Source organism: Chiloscyllium punctatum, unplaced genomic scaffold (assembly GCF_047496795.1).
Source record: "Chiloscyllium punctatum isolate Juve2018m unplaced genomic scaffold, sChiPun1.3 scaffold_56, whole genome shotgun sequence".
Lineage (NCBI taxonomy): Eukaryota > Metazoa > Chordata > Chondrichthyes > Orectolobiformes > Hemiscylliidae > Chiloscyllium > Chiloscyllium punctatum.
Window position 1 is genome coordinate 2,855,917 of NW_027309791.1, and position 15,063 is coordinate 2,870,979.

A 15,063-nucleotide genomic window follows, 5' to 3' on the forward strand; every position below is an offset into this window, starting at 1 on the left:
GGGGCTGAAACAGAGGGGCTGAAACAGAGGGTGAGAAACAGAGGGGCTGAAACAGAGGGGCTGAATCAGAGTGGCTGATTCAGAGGGTCTGAAACAGAGGGCGAGAAACAGAGGGGCTGAAACAGAGGGGCTGAAACAGTGGGGCTGAAACAGAGGGGCGGAAACAGAGGGCGAGAAACAGAGGGGCAGAAACAGAGGGCAAGAAACAGAGGGGCTGAAACAGAGGGCGAGAAACAGACGGGCAGAAACAGAGAGCGAGAAACAGAGGGACTGAAACAGAGGGGCTGAAACAGAGAGCGCGAAACAGAGGGACTGAAACAGAGGGCGAGAAACAGAGGGGCTGAAACAGAGGGCGAGAAACAGAGGGGCTGAAACAGAGGGCGAGAAACAGAGGGGCTGAAACAGAGGGCGAGAAACAGACGGGCAGAAACAGAGGGCGAGAAACAGAGGGACTGAAACAGAGTGGCTGAAACAGAGGGGCTGAAACAGAGTGGCTGAAACAGAGGGCGAGAAACAGAGGGGCTGAATCAGACAGGCTGAATCAGATGGGCTGAAACAGAGGGGCTGAAACAGAGGGCGAGAAACAGAGTGGCTGAAACAGAGGGCGAGAAACAGAGGGCGAGAAACAGAGGGGCTGAAAAAGTGGGGCTGAAACAAAGGGGCTGAAACAAAGCGCCTGATACAGAGGGCGAGAAACAGAGGGTCTGAAACAGAGGGCGAGAAACAGAGGGGCTGAAACAGAGGGGCTGAAACAGTGGGGCTGAAACAGAGGGCGAGAAACAGAGAGGCTGAAATACAGGGCGAGAAACAGAGGGTCTGAAACAGCGGGCGAGAAACAGAGGTGCTGAAACAGAGGGACTGAAACAGAGGGGCTGAAACAGAGGGGCTGAAACAGAGGGCGAGAAACAGAGTGGCTGAAACAGAGAGCGAGAAACAGAGTGGCTGAAACAGAGGGCAAGAAACAGAGGGGCTGAAACAGAGGGCGAGAAACAGAGGGGCTGAAACAGAGGGGCTGAAACAGAGGGGCGGAAACAGAGGGGCTGAAACAGAGAGCGAGAAACAGAGGGGCTGAAACAGAGGGGCTGAAACAGAGGGCGAGAAACAGAGGGGCTGAAACAGAGGGCGAGAAACAGAGGGGCTGAAACAGAGGGCGAGAAACAGAGGGCGAGAAACAGAGGGACTGAAACAGAGGGTCTGAAACAGAGGGGCTGAAACAGAGGGCGAGAAACAGAGGGCGAGAAACAGAGTGGCTGAAACAGAGGGCAAGAAACAGAGGGGCTGAAACAGAGGGCGAGAAACAGAGGGGCTGAAACACAGGGGCTGAAACAGAGGGGCGGAAACAGAGGGGCTGAAACAGAGAGCGAGAAACAGAGGGGCTGAAACAGAGGGCGAGAAACAGAGGGGCTGAAACAGAGGGGCTGAAACAGTGGGGCTGAAACAGAGGGCGAGAAACAGTGGGGCTGAAACAGAGGGGCTGAACCAGAGGGCAAGAAACAGAGGGGCTGAAACAGAGGGCGAGAAACAGAGGGGCTGAAACAGAGGGGCTGAAGCAGAAGGGCTGAAACAGAGGGCGAGAAACAGAGAGGCTGAAACACAGGGCGAGAAACAGAGGGTCTGAAACAGCGGGCGAGAAACAGAGGGGCTGAAACAGAGGGACTGAAACAGAGGGGCTGAAACAGAGGGGCTGAAACAGAGGGCGAGAAACAGAGTGGCTGAAACAGAGAGCGAGAAACAGAGTGGCTGAAACAGAGGGCAAGAAACAGAGGGGCTGAAACAGAGGGCGAGAAACAGAGGGGCTGAAACAGAGGGGCTGAAACAGAGGGGCTGAAACAGAGGGTGAGAAACAGAGGGGCTGAAACAGAGGGCGAGAAACAGAGGGGCTGAAACAGAGGGGCTGAAACAGAGGGGCTGAATCAGAGTGGCTGATTCAGAGGGTCTGAAACAGAGGGGCTGAATAAGAGGGGCGGAAACAGAGGGCGAGAAACAGAGGGGCAGAAACAGAGGGCAAGAAACAGAGGGGCTGAAACAGAGGGCGAGAAACAGACGGGCAGAAACAGAGAGCGAGAAACAGAGGGACGGAAACAGAGGGGCTGAAACAGAGAGCGCGAAACAGAGGGACTGAAACAGAGGGCGAGAAACAGAGGGGCTGAAACAGAGGTCGAGAAACAGAGGGGCTGAAACAGAGGGCGAGAAACAGAGGGGCTGAAACAGAGGGCGAGAAACAGACGGGCAGAAACAGAGGGCGAGAAACAGAGGGACTGAAACAGAGTGGCTGAAACAGAGGGGCTGAAACAGAGTGGCTGAAACAGAGGGCGAGAAACAGAGGGGCTGAATCAGACAGGCTAAATCAGATGGGCTGAAACAGAGGGGCTGAAACAGAGGGCGAGAAACAGAGTGGCTGAAACAGAGGGCGAGAAACAGAGGGCGAGAAACAGAGGGGCTGAAAAAGTGGGGCTGAAACAAAGGGGCTGAAACAAAGCGCCTGATACAGAGGGCGAGAAACAGAGGGTCTGAAACAGAGGGCGAGAAACAGAGGGGCTGAAACAGAGGGGCTGAAACAGTGGGGCTGAAACAGAGGGCGAGAAACAGAGAGGCTGAAACACAGGGCGAGAAACAGAGGGTCTGAAACAGCGGGCGAGAAACAGAGGGGCTGAAACAGAGGGACTGAAACAGAGGGGCTGAAACAGAGGGGCTGAAACAGAGGGCGAGAAACAGAGTGGCTGAAACAGAGAGCGAGAAACAGAGTGGCTGAAACAGAGGGCAAGAAACAGAGGGGCTGAAACAGAGGGCGAGAAACAGAGGGGCTGAAACAGAGGGGCTGAAACAGAGGGGCGGAAACAGAGGGGCTGAAACAGAGAGAGAGAAACAGAGGGGCTGAAACAGAGGGGCTGAAACAGAGGGCGAGAAACAGAGGGGCTGAAACAGAGGGCGAGAAACAGAGGGGCTGAAACAGAGGGCGAGAAACAGAGGGCGAGAAACAGAGGGACTGAAACAGAGGGTCTGAAACAGAGGGGCTGAAACAGAGGGCGAGAAACAGAGGGCGAGAAACAGAGTGGCTGAAACAGAGGGCAAGAAACAGAGGGGCTGAAACAGAGGGCGAGAAACAGAGGGGCTGAAACAGAGGGGCTGAAACAGAGGGGCGGAAACAGAGGGGCTGAAACAGAGAGCGAGAAACAGAGGGGCTGAAACAGAGGGCGAGAAACAGAGGGGCTGAAACAGAGGGGCTGAAACAGTGGGGCTGAAACAAAGGGGCTGAAACAGTGGGGCTAAAATAGAGGGGCTGAAACAGAGGGCGAGAAATAGAGGGGCTGAAACAGAGGGCGAGAAACAGAGGGGCAGAAACAGAGGGCGAGAAACAGTGGGGCTGAAACAGAGGGGCTGAACCAGAGGGCAAGAAACAGAGGGGCTGAAACAGAGGGCGAGAAACAGAGGGGCTGAAACAGAGGGGCTGAAGCAGAAGGGCTGAAACAGAGGGCGAGAAACAGAGGGGCTGAAACAAAGGGCGAGAAACAGAGGGGCTGAAACAGAGGGGCAGAAACAGAGGGGCTGAAACAGAGGGGCTGAATCGGAGGGGCTGAAACAGAGGGGCTCAAACAGAGGGGCAGAAACAGAGAGTGCGAAACAGAGGGGCTGAAACAGAGGGCGAGAAACAGAGGGGCTAAAACAGAGGGCGATAAACAGAGGGGCTGAAACAGAGGGCAAGAAACAGAGGGGCTGAAACCGAGTGGCTGAAACAGAAGGGCTGAAACAGAGGGGCTGAAACAGAGGGCGAGAAACAGAGGGGCTGAATCAGAGGGGCTGAAACAGAGGGGCTGAAACAGAGGGGCTAAATCAGAGGGGCTGAAACAGAAGGCGAGAAACAGAGGGGCTGAAACAGAGGGCGAGAAACAGAGGGGCAGAAACAGAGGGCGAGAAACAGAGGGGCTGAAACAGAGGGGCTGAAATAGAGGGCAAGAAACAGAGGGGCTGAAACAGAGGGCGAGAAACAGAGGGGCTGAAACAGAGGGGCTGAAACAGAGGGGCTGAAACAGAGGGCGAGAAACAGAGGGGCTGAAACAAAGGGCGAGAAACAGAGGGGCGGAAACAGAGGGGCAGAAACAGAGGGGCTGAAACATAGGGGCTGAATCGGAGGGGCTGAAACAGAGGGGCTGAAACAGAGGGGCTGAAACAGAGGGCAAGAAACAGAGGGGCTGAATCAGAGGGGCTGAATCAGAGGGCTTTGAAACAGAGGGGCAGAAACAGAGGGCGAGAAACAGAGGGGCTGAATCAGAGGGGCTGAATCAGAGGGGCTGAAACAGAGGGGCTGAAACAGAGGGCGAGAAACAGAGGGGCTGAATCAGAGGGGCTGAATCAGAGGGGCTGAAACAGAGGGGCTGAAACAGAGGGCGAGAAACTAAGGGACTGAAACAGAGGGGCTGAATCAGAGGGGCTGAAATAGAGGGGCTGAAAAAGAGGGCGAGAAACAGAGGGGCTGAAACAGAGGGCGAGAAACAGAGGGGCTGAAACAGATGGCGAGAAACAGAGGGGCTGAAACAGAGGGTGAGAAACAGAGGGGCTGAATCAGAGGGGCTGAAACAGAGGGCGAGAAACAGAGGGGCTGAAACAGAGGGCGAGAAACAGAGGGGCTGAAACAGAGGTGCTGAAACAGAGGGTGAGAAACAGAGGGGCTGAAACAGAGGGCGAGAAACAGAGGGGCTGAAACAGAGGGGCTGAAACAGAGGGGCTGATTCAGAGGGGCTGAAACAGAGGGGCTGAATCTGAGGGGCTGACACAGAGGGCGAGAAACAGAGGGGCTGAAACAGAGGGCGAGAAACAGAGGAGCAGAAACAGAGGGCGATAAACAGAGGGGCTGAAACAGAGGAGCTGAAACAGAGAGTGCGAAACAGAGGGGCTGAAACAGAGGGCGAGAAACAGAGGGGCTGAAACAGAGGGCGAGAAACAGAGGGGCTGAAACAGAGGGCAAGAAACAGAGGGGCTGAAACCGAGTGGCTGAACCAGAAGGTCTGAAACAGAGGGGCTGAAACAGAGTGCGAGAAACAGAGGGGCTAAATCAGAGGGGCTGAATTAGAGGGGCTGAAACAGAGGGGCTGAATCAGAGGGGCTGAAACAGAAGGCGAGAAACAGAGGAGCTGAAACAGAGGGGCGGAAACAGAGGGCAAGAAACAGAGGGGATGAAACAGAGGGCGAGAAACAGAGGGGCTGAAACAGAGGGGCAGAAACAGAGGGGCTGAAACAGAGGGGCTGAATCGGAGGGGCTGAAACAGAGGGGCTGAAACAGAGGGGCTGAAAGAGAGGGGCTGAAACAGAGGGCGAGAAACAGAGGGGCTGAAACAGAGGGTCTGAAACAGAGGGCGAGAAACAGAGGGGCTGAATCAGAGGGGCTGAATCAGAGGGGCTGAAACAGAGGGGCTGAAACAGAGGGCGAGAAACTAAGGGACTGAATCAGAGGGGCTGAAACAGAGGGGCTGAAACAGACGGGCTGAAACAGAGAGCCTGAAACAGAGGGGCTGAAACAGAGGGGCTGAAATAGAGGGGCTGAAACAGAGGGGCTGAATCAGAGGGGCTGAAACAGAGGGGCTGAATCAGAGGGGCTGAAACAGAGGGCGAGAAACAGAGGGGCTGAAACAGAGGGGCTGAATCAGAGGGGCTGAAACTGAGGGGCTGAAACAGAGGGCGAGAAACAGAGAGGCTGAAACAGAGGGCGAGAAACAGAGGGGCTGAAACAGAGGGCAAGAAACAGAGGGGCTGAAACAGAGGGTGAGAAACAGAGGGGCTGAAACAGAGGGGCTGAAACAGAGGGCGAGAAACAGAGGGGCTGAAACAGAGGGCGAGAAACAGAGGGGCTGAAACAGAGGGCGAGAAACAGAGGGCGAGAAACAGAGGGACTGAAACAGAGGGTCTGAAACAGAGGGGCTGAAACAGTGGGGCTGAAACAGAGGGGCTGAAACAGAGGGTGAGAAACAGAGGGGCTGAAACAGAGGGGCTGAAACAGAGGGTGAGAAACAGAGGGGCTGAAACGGAGGGCGAGAAACAGAGGGGCTGAAACAGAGGGGCTGAAACAGTGGGGCTGAAACAGAGGGGCTGAAACAGAGGGAGAGAAATAAAGGGGCTGAAACAGAGGGCGAGAAACAGAGGGGCTGAAACAGAGGGCGAGAAACAGAGGGGCTGAAACAGAGGGCGAGAAACAGAGGGGCTGAAACAGAGGGGCTGAAACAGAGGGGCTGAAACAGAGGGCAAGAAATAGAGGGGCTGAAAAAGAGGGCGAGAAACAGAGGGGCTGAAACAGAGGGTGAGAAACAGAGGGGCTGAATCAGAGGGGCTGAAACAAATGCCGAGAAACAGAGGGGCTGAAACAGAGGGCGAGAAACAGAGGGGCTGAAACAGAGGGTCTGAAACAGAGGGTGAGAAACAGAGTGGCTGAAACAGAGGGCGAGAAACAAAGGGGCTGAAACAGAGGGGCAGAAACAGAGGGGCTGGATCAGAGTAGCTGATTCAGAGGGTCTGAAACAGAGGGGCTGAATCAGAGGGGCGGAAACAGAGGGCGAGAAACGGAGGGGCAGAAACAGAGGGCAAGAAACAGAGGGGCTGAAACAGAGGGCGAGAAACAGACGGGCAGAAACAGAGAGCGAGAAACAGAGGGACTGAAACAGAGAGCGCGAAACAGAGGGACTGAAACAGAGGGCGAGAAACAGAGGGGCTGAAACAGAGGGCGAGAAACAGAGGGGCTGAAACAGAGGGCGAGAAACAGAGGGGCTGAAACAGAGGGCGAGAAACAGAGGGACTGAAACCAAGGGGCTGAAACAGAGAGCGCGAAACAGAGGGACTGAAACAGAGGGCGAGAAACAGAGGGGCTGAAACAGCGGGCAAGAAACAGAGGGGCTGAAACAGAGGGCGAGAAACAGAGGGGCTGAAACAGAGTGGCTGAAACAGAGGGCGAGAAACAGAGGGGCTGAATAAGACAGGCTGAATCAGATGGGCTGAAACAGAGGGGCTGAAACAGAGGGCGAGAAACAGAGGGCGAGAAACATAGGGACTGAAAAAGTGGGGCTGAAACAAAGGTGCTGAAACAAAGCGCCTGATACAGAGGGCGAGAAACAGAGGGTCTGAAACAGAGGGCGAGAAACAGAGGGGCTGAAACAGAGGGGCTGAAACAGTGGGGCTGAAACAGAGGGCGAGAAACAGAGAGGCTGAAACAGATGGCGAGAAACAGAGGGGCTGAAACAGAGGGCGAGAAACAGAGGGGCTGAAACAGAGGGACTGAAACAGAGGGGCTGAAACAGAGGGGCTGAAACACAGGGCGAGAAACAGAGTGGCTGAAACAGAGAGCGAGAAACAGAGTGGCTGAAACAGAGGGCAAGAAACAGAGGGGCTGAAACAGAGGGCGAGAAACAGAGGGGCTGAAACAGAGGGGCTGAAAAAGAGGGGCGGAAACAGAGGGGCTGAAACAGAGAGCGAGAAAGAGAGAGGCTGAAACAGAGGGGCTGAAACAGAGGGCGAGAAACAGAGGGGCTGAAACAGAGGGCGAGAAACAGAGGGTCTGAAACAGAGGGCGAGAAACAGAGGGCGAGAAACAGAGGGACTGAAACAGAGGGTCTGAAACAGAGGGGCTGAAACAGAGGGCGAGAAACAGAGTGGCTGAAAAAGAGGGCGAGAAACAGAGTGGCTGAAACAGAGGGCAAGAAACAGAGGGGCTGAAACAGAGGGCGAGAAACAGAGGGGCTGAAACAGAGGGGCTGAAACAGAGGGGCGGAAACAGAGGGGCTGAAACAGAGAGCGAGAAACAGAGGGGCTGAAACAGAGGGCGAGAAACAGAGGGGCTGAAACAGAGGGGCTGAAACAGTGGGGCTGAAACAAAGGGGTTGAAACAGTGGGGCTAAAATAGAGGGGCTGAAACAAAGGGCGAGAATCAGAGGGGCTGAAACAGAGGGCGAGAAACAGAGGGGCAGAAACAGAGGGCGAGAAACAGTGGGGCTGAAACAGAGGGGCTGAAACAGAGGGCAAGAAACAGAGGGGCTGAAACAGGGGGCGAGAAACAGAGGGGCTGAAACAGAGGGTCTGAAGCAGAGGGGTTGAAACAGAGGGCGAGAAACAGAGGGGCTGAAACAAAGGGCGAGAAACAGAGGGGCTGAAACAGAGGGCCAGAAACAGAGGGGCTGAAACAGAGGGGCTGAATCGGAGGGGCTGAAACAGAGGGGCTGAAACAGAGGGGCTGAAACAGAGAGTGCGAAACAGAGGGGCTGAAACAGAGGGCGAGAAACAGAGGGGCTAAAACAGAGGGCGATAAACAGAGGGGCTGAAACAGAGGGCAAGAAACAGAGGGGCTGAAACCGAGTGGCTGAAACAGAAGGGCTGAAACAGAGGGGCTGAAACAGAGGGCGAGAAACAGAGGGGCTGAATCAGAGGGGCTGAAACAGAGGGGCTGAAACAGAGGGGCTGAATCAGAGGGCAAGAAACAGAGGGGCTGAAACAGAGGGCGAGAAACAGAGGGGCTGAAACAGAGGTGCTGAAACAGAGGGGCTGAAACAGAGGGCGAGAAACAGAGGGGCTGAAACATAGGGCGAGAAACAGAGGGGCGGAAACAGAGGGGCAGAAACAGAGGGGCTGAAACAGAGGGGCTGAATCGGAGGGGCTGAAACAGAGGGGCTGAAACAGAGGGGCTGAAACAGAGGGCAAGAAACAGAGGGTCTGAAACGGAGGGGCTGAAACAGAGGGGCAGAAACAGAGGGCGAGAAACAGAGGGGCTGAATCAGAGGGGCTGAATCAGAGGGGCTGAAACAGAGGGGCTGAAACAGAGGGCGAGAAACTAAGGGACTGAATCAGAGGGGCTGAAACAGAGGGGCTGAAACAGAGGGCGAGAAACTAAGGGACTTAATCAGAGGGGCTGAAACAGAGGGGCTGAAACAGACGGGCTGAAACAGAGAGCCTGAAACAGGGGGGCTGAAACAGAGGGGCTGAAATAGAGGGGCTGAAATAGAGGGGCTGAAAAAGAGGGCGAGAAACTAAGGTACTGAATCAGAGGGGCTGAAACAGAGGGGCTGAATCAGAGGGGCTGAAACAGAGGGGCTGAATCAGAGGGGCTGAAACAGAGGGGCTGAAACAGAGGGCGAGAAACAGAGGGGCTGAAACAGAGGGCGAGAAACAGAGGGGCTGAAACAGAGGGCGAGAAACAGAGGGGCTGAAACAGAGGGGCTGAAACAGAGGGGCTGAAACAGAGGGCGAGAAACAGAGGGGCTGAAACAGATGGCGAGAAACAGAGGGGCTGAAACAGAGGGCGAGAAACAGAGGGGCTGAATCAGAGGGGCTGAAACAGAGGGCGAGAAACAGAGGGGCTGAAACAGAGGGCGAGAAACAGAGGGGCTGAAACAGAGGTGCTGAAACAGAGGGTGAGAAACAGAGGGGCTGAAACAGAGGGCGAGAAACAGAGGGGCTGAAACAGAGGGGCTGAAACAGAGGGGCGGATTCAGAGGGGCTGAAACAGAGGGGCTGAATCTGAGGGGCTGACACAGAGGGCGAGAAACAGAGGGGCTGAAACAGAGGGCGAGAAACAGAGGAGCAGAAACAGAGGGCGAGAAACAGAGGGGCTGAAACAGAGGGGCTGAAACAGAGAGTGCGAAACAGAGGGGCTGAAACAGAGGGCGAGAAACAGAGGGGCTGAAACAGAGGGCGAGAAACAGAGGGGCTGAAACAGAGGGCAAGAAACAGAGGGGCTGAAACCGAGTGGCTGAACCAGAAGGGCTGAAACAGAGGGGCTGAAACAGAGTGCGAGAAACAGAGGGGCTAAATCAGAGGGGCTGAATCAGAGGGGCTGAAACAGAGGGGCTGAATCAGAGGGGCTGAAACAGAAGGCGAGAAACAGAGGGGCTGAAACAGAGGGCGAGAAACAGAGGGGCAGAAACAGAGGGCGAGAAACAGAGGGGCCGAAACAGAGGGGCTGAAACAGAGGGGCTGAAACAGAGGGCAAGAAACAGAGGGGCTGAAACAGAGGGCGAGAAACAGAGGGGCTGAAACAGAGGGGCAGAAACAGAGGGGCTGAAACAGAGGGGCTGAATCGGAGGGGCTGAAACAGAGGGGCTGAAACAGAGGGGCTGAAACAGAGGGCAAGAAACAGAGGGGCTGAAACAGAGGGGCTGAAACAGAGGGGCAGAAACAGAGGGCGAGAAACAGAGGGGCTGAAACAGAGGGGCTGAAACAGAGGGCGAGAAACAGAGGGGCTGAATCAGAGGGGCTGAATCAGAGGGGCTGAAACAGAGGGCGAGAAACTAAGGGACTGAATCAGAGGGGCTGAAACAGAGGGGCTGAAACAGACGGGCTGAAACAGAGAGCCTGAAACAGAGGGGCTGAAACAGAGGGGCTGAAATAGTGGGGCTGAAACACAGGGGCTGAATCAGAGGGGCTGAAACAGAGGGGCTGAATCAGAGGGGCTGAAACAGAGGGCGAGAAACAGAGGGGCTGAAACAGAGGGGCTGAATCAGAGGGTCTGAAACAGAGGGGCTGAAACAGAGGGCGAGAAACAGAGAGGCTGAAACAGAGGGCGAGAAACAGAGGGGCTGAAACAGAGGGCAAGAAACAGAGGGGCTGAAACAGAGGGCGAGAAACAGAGGGGCTGAAACAGAGGGGCTGAATCACAGGGGCTGAAACAGAGGGGCTGAAACAGAGGGCGAGAAACAGAGAGGCTGAAACAGAGGGCGAGAAACAGAGGGGCTGAAACAGAGGGCAAGAAACAGAGGGGCTGAAACAGAGGGCGAGAAACAGAGGGGCTGTAACAGAGGGGCTGAAACAGAGGGGCTGAAACAGAGGGGCTGAAACAGAGGGCGAGAAACAGAGGGGCTGAAACAGAGGGCGCGAAACAGAGGGGCTGAAACAGAGGGCGAGAAACAGAGGGCGAGAAACAGAGGGACTGAAACAGAGGGTCTGAAACAGAGGGGCTGAAACAGAGGGCGAGAAACAGAGGGGCTGAAACGGAGGGCGAGAAACAGAGGGGCTGAAACAAAGGGCGAGAAACAGAGGGGCTGAAACAGAGGGGCTGAAACAGTGGGGCTGAAACAGAGGGTCTGAAACAGAGGGTGAGAAATAAAGGGGCTGAAACAGAGGGCGAGAAACAGAGGGGCTGAAACAGAGGGCGAGAAACAGAGGGGCTGAAACAGAGGGCGAGAAACAGAGGGGCTAAAACAGAGGGGCTGAAACAGAGGGGCTGAAACAGAGGGCAAGAAATAGAGGGGCTGAAAAAGAGGGCGAGAAACAGAGGGGCTGAAACAGAGGGTGAGAAACAGAGGGGCTGAATCAGAGGGGCTGAAACAGAAGGCGAGAAACAGAGGGGCTGAAACAGAGGGCGAGAAACAGAGGGGCTGAAACAGAGGGGCTGAAACAGAGGGTGAGAAACAGAGGGGCTGAAACAGAGGGCGAGAAACAGAGGGGCTGAAACAGAGGGGCAGAAACAGAGGGGCTGAATCAGAGTGGCTGATTCAGAGGGTATGAAACAGAGGGGCTGAATCAGAGGGGCGGAAACAGAGGGCGAGAAACAGAGGGGCAGAAACAGAGGGCAAGAAACAGAGGGGCTGAAACAGAGGGCGAGAAACAGACGGGCAGAAACAGAGAGCGAGAAACAGAGGAACTGAAACAGAGGGGCTGAAACAGAGAGCGCGAAACAGAGGGACTGAAACAGAGGGCGAGAAACAGAGGGGCTGAAACAGAGGGCAAGAAACAGAGGGGCTGAAACAGAGGGCGAGAAAAAGAGGGGCTGAAACAGAGCGCGAGAAACAGACGGGCAGAAACAGAGGGCGAGAAACAGAGGGACTGAAACCAAGGGGCTGAAACAGAGAGCGCGAAACAGAGGGACTGAAACAGAGGGCGAGAAACAGAGGGGCTGAAACAGCGGGCAAGAAACAGAGGGGCTGAAACAGAGGGCGAGAAACAGAGGGGCTGAAACAGAGGGCAAGAAACAGAGGGGCTGAAACAGAGTGGCTGAAACAGAGGGCGAGAAACAGAGGGGCTGAATCAGACAGGCTGAATCAGATGGGCTGAAACAGAGGGGCTGAAACAGAGGGCAAGAAACAGAGTGGCTGAAACAGAGGGCGAGAAACAGAGGGCGAGAAACAGAGGGGCTGAAAAAGTGGGGCTGAAACAAAGGGGCTGAAACAAAGCGCCTGATACAGAGGGCGAGAAACAGAGTGTCTGAAACAGAGGGCGAGAAAGAGAGGGGCTGAAACAGAAGGGCTGAAACAGTGGGGCTGAAACAGAGGGCGAGAAACAGAGAGGCTGAAACACAGGGCGAGAAACACAGGGGCTGAAACAGAGGGCGAGAAACAGAGGGGCTGAAACAGAGGGGCTGAAACAGAGGGCGAGAAACAGAGTGGCTGAAACAGAGAGCGAGAAACAGAGTGGCTGAAACAGAGGGCAAGAATCAGAGGGGCTGAAACAGAGGGCGAGAAACAGAGGGGCTGAAACAGAGGGGCTGAAACAGAGGGGCGGAAACAGAGGGGCTGAAACAGAGAGCGAGAAACAGAGGGGCTGAAACAGAGGGGCTGAAACAGAGGGCGAGAAACAGAGGGGCTGAAACAGAGGGCGAGAAACAGAGGGGCTGAAACAGAGGGCGAGAAACAGAGGGCGAGAAACAGAGGGACTGAAACAGAGGGTCTGAAACAGAGGGGCTGAAACAGAGGGCGAGAAACAGAGTGGCTGAAACAGAGGGCGAGAAACAGAGTGGCTGAAACAGAGGGCAAGAAACAGATGGGCTGAAACAGAGGGCGAGAAACAGAGGGGCTGAAACAGAGGGGCTGAAACAGAGGGGCGGAAACAGAAGGGCTGAAACAGAGTGCGAGAAACAGAGGGGCTGAAACAGAGGGGCGGAAACAGAGGGGCTGAAACAGAGGGTGAGAAACATAGTGGCTGAAACAAAGGGGCTGAAACAGTGGGGCTAAAATAGAGGGGCTGAAACAGAGGGCGAGAAATAGAGGGGCTGAAACAGAGGGTGAGAAACAGAGGGGCAGAAACAGAGGGCGAGAAACAGTGGGGCTGAAACAGAGGGGCTGAAACAGAGGGCAAGAAACAGAGGGGCTGAAACAGAGGGCGAGAAACAGAGGGGCTGAAACAGAGGGGCTGAAGCAGAGGGGCTGAAACAGAGGGCGAGAAACAGAGGGGCTGAAACAAAGGGCGAGAAACAGAGGGGCTGAAACAGAGGGGCAGAAACAGAGGGGCTGAAACAGAGGGGCTGAATCGGAGGGGCTGAAACAGAGGGGCTGAAACAGAGGGGCTGAAACAGAGAGTGCGAAACAGAGGGGCTGAAACAGAGGGCGAGAAACAGAGGGGCTAAAACAGAGGGCGATAAACAGAGGGGCTGAAACAGAGGGCAAGAAACAGAGGGGCTGAAACCGAGTGGCTGAAACAGAAAGGCTGAAACAGAGTGGCTGAAACAGAGGGCGAGAAACAGAGGGGCTGAATCAGAGGGGCTGAAACAGAGGGGCTGAAACAGAGGGGCTGAATCAGAGGGGCTGAAACAGAAGGCGAGAAACAGACGGGCTGAAACAGAGGGCGAGAAACAGAGGGGCAGAAACAGAGGGCGAGAAACAGAGGGGCTGAAACAGAGGGGCTGAAACAGAGGGCAAGAAACAGAGGGGCTGAAACAGAGGGGCTGAACCAGAGGGCGAGAATCAGAGGGGCTGAAACAAAGGGCGAGAAACAGAGGGGCGGAAACAGAGGGGCAGAAACAGAGGGGCTGAAACAGAGGGGCTGAATCGGAGGGGCTGAAACAGAGGGGCTGAAACAGAGGGGCTGAAACAGAGGGCAAGAAACAGAGGGGCTGAAATTTAGGGGCTGAAACAGAGGGGCAGAAACAGAGGGCGAGAAACAGAGGGGCTGAATCAGAGGGGCTGAATCAGAGGGGCTGAAACAGAGGGGCTGAAACAGAGGGCAAGAAACAGAGGGGCTGAAACAGAGTGGCTGAAACAGAGGGCGAGAAACAGAGGGGCTGAATCAGACAGGCTGAATCAGATGGGCTGAAACAGAGGGGCTGAAACAGAGGGCAAGAAACAGAGTGGCTGAAACAGAGGGCGAGAAACAGAGGGCGAGAAACAGAGGGGCTGGAAAAGTGGGGCTGAAACAAAGGGGCTGAAACAAAGCGCCTGATACAGAGGGCGAGAAACAGAGGGTCTGAAACAGAGGGCGAGAAAGAGAGGGGCTGAAACAGAGGGGCTGAAACAGTGGGGCTGAAACAGAGGGCGAGAAACAGAGAGGCTGAAACACAGGGCGAGAAACAGAGGGGCTGAAACAGAGGGGCTGAAACAGAGGGCGAGAAACAGAGTGGCTGAAACAGAGAGCGAGAAACAGAGTGGCTGAAACAGAGGGCAAGAATCAGAGGGGCTGAAACAGAGGGCGAGAAACAGAGGGGCTGAAACAGAGGGGCTGAAACAGAGGGGCGGAAACAGAGGGGCTGAAACAGAGAGCGAGAAACAGAGGGGCTGAAACAGAGGGGCTGAAACAGAGGGCGAGAAACAGAGGGGCTGAAACAGAGGGCGAGAAACAGAGGGGCTGAAACAGAGGGCGAGAAACAGAGGGCGAGAAACAGAGGGACTGAAACAGAGGGTCTGAAACAGAGGGGCTGAAACAGAGGGCGAGAAACAGAGTGGCTGAAACAGAGGGCGAGAAACAGAGTGGCTGAAACAGAGGGCAAGAAACAGATGGGCTGAAACAGAGGGCGAGAAACAGAGGGGCTGAAACAGAGGGGCTGAAACAGAGGGGCGGAAACAGAAGGGCTGAAACAGAGTGCGAGAAACAGAGGGGCTGAAACAGAGGGGCGGAAACAGAGGGGCTGAAACAGAGGGTGAGAAACATAGTGGCTGAAACAAAGGGGCTGAAACAGTGGGGCTAAAATAGAGGGGCTGAAACAGAGGGCGAGAAATAGAGGGGCTGAAACAGAGGGCGAGAAACAGAGGGGCAGAAACAGAGGGCGAGAAACAGTGGGGCTGAAACAGAGGGGCTGAAACAGAGGGCAAGAAACAGAGGGGCTGAAACAGAGGGCGAGAAACAGAGGGGCTGAAACAGATGGGCTGAAGCAGAGGGGCTGAAACA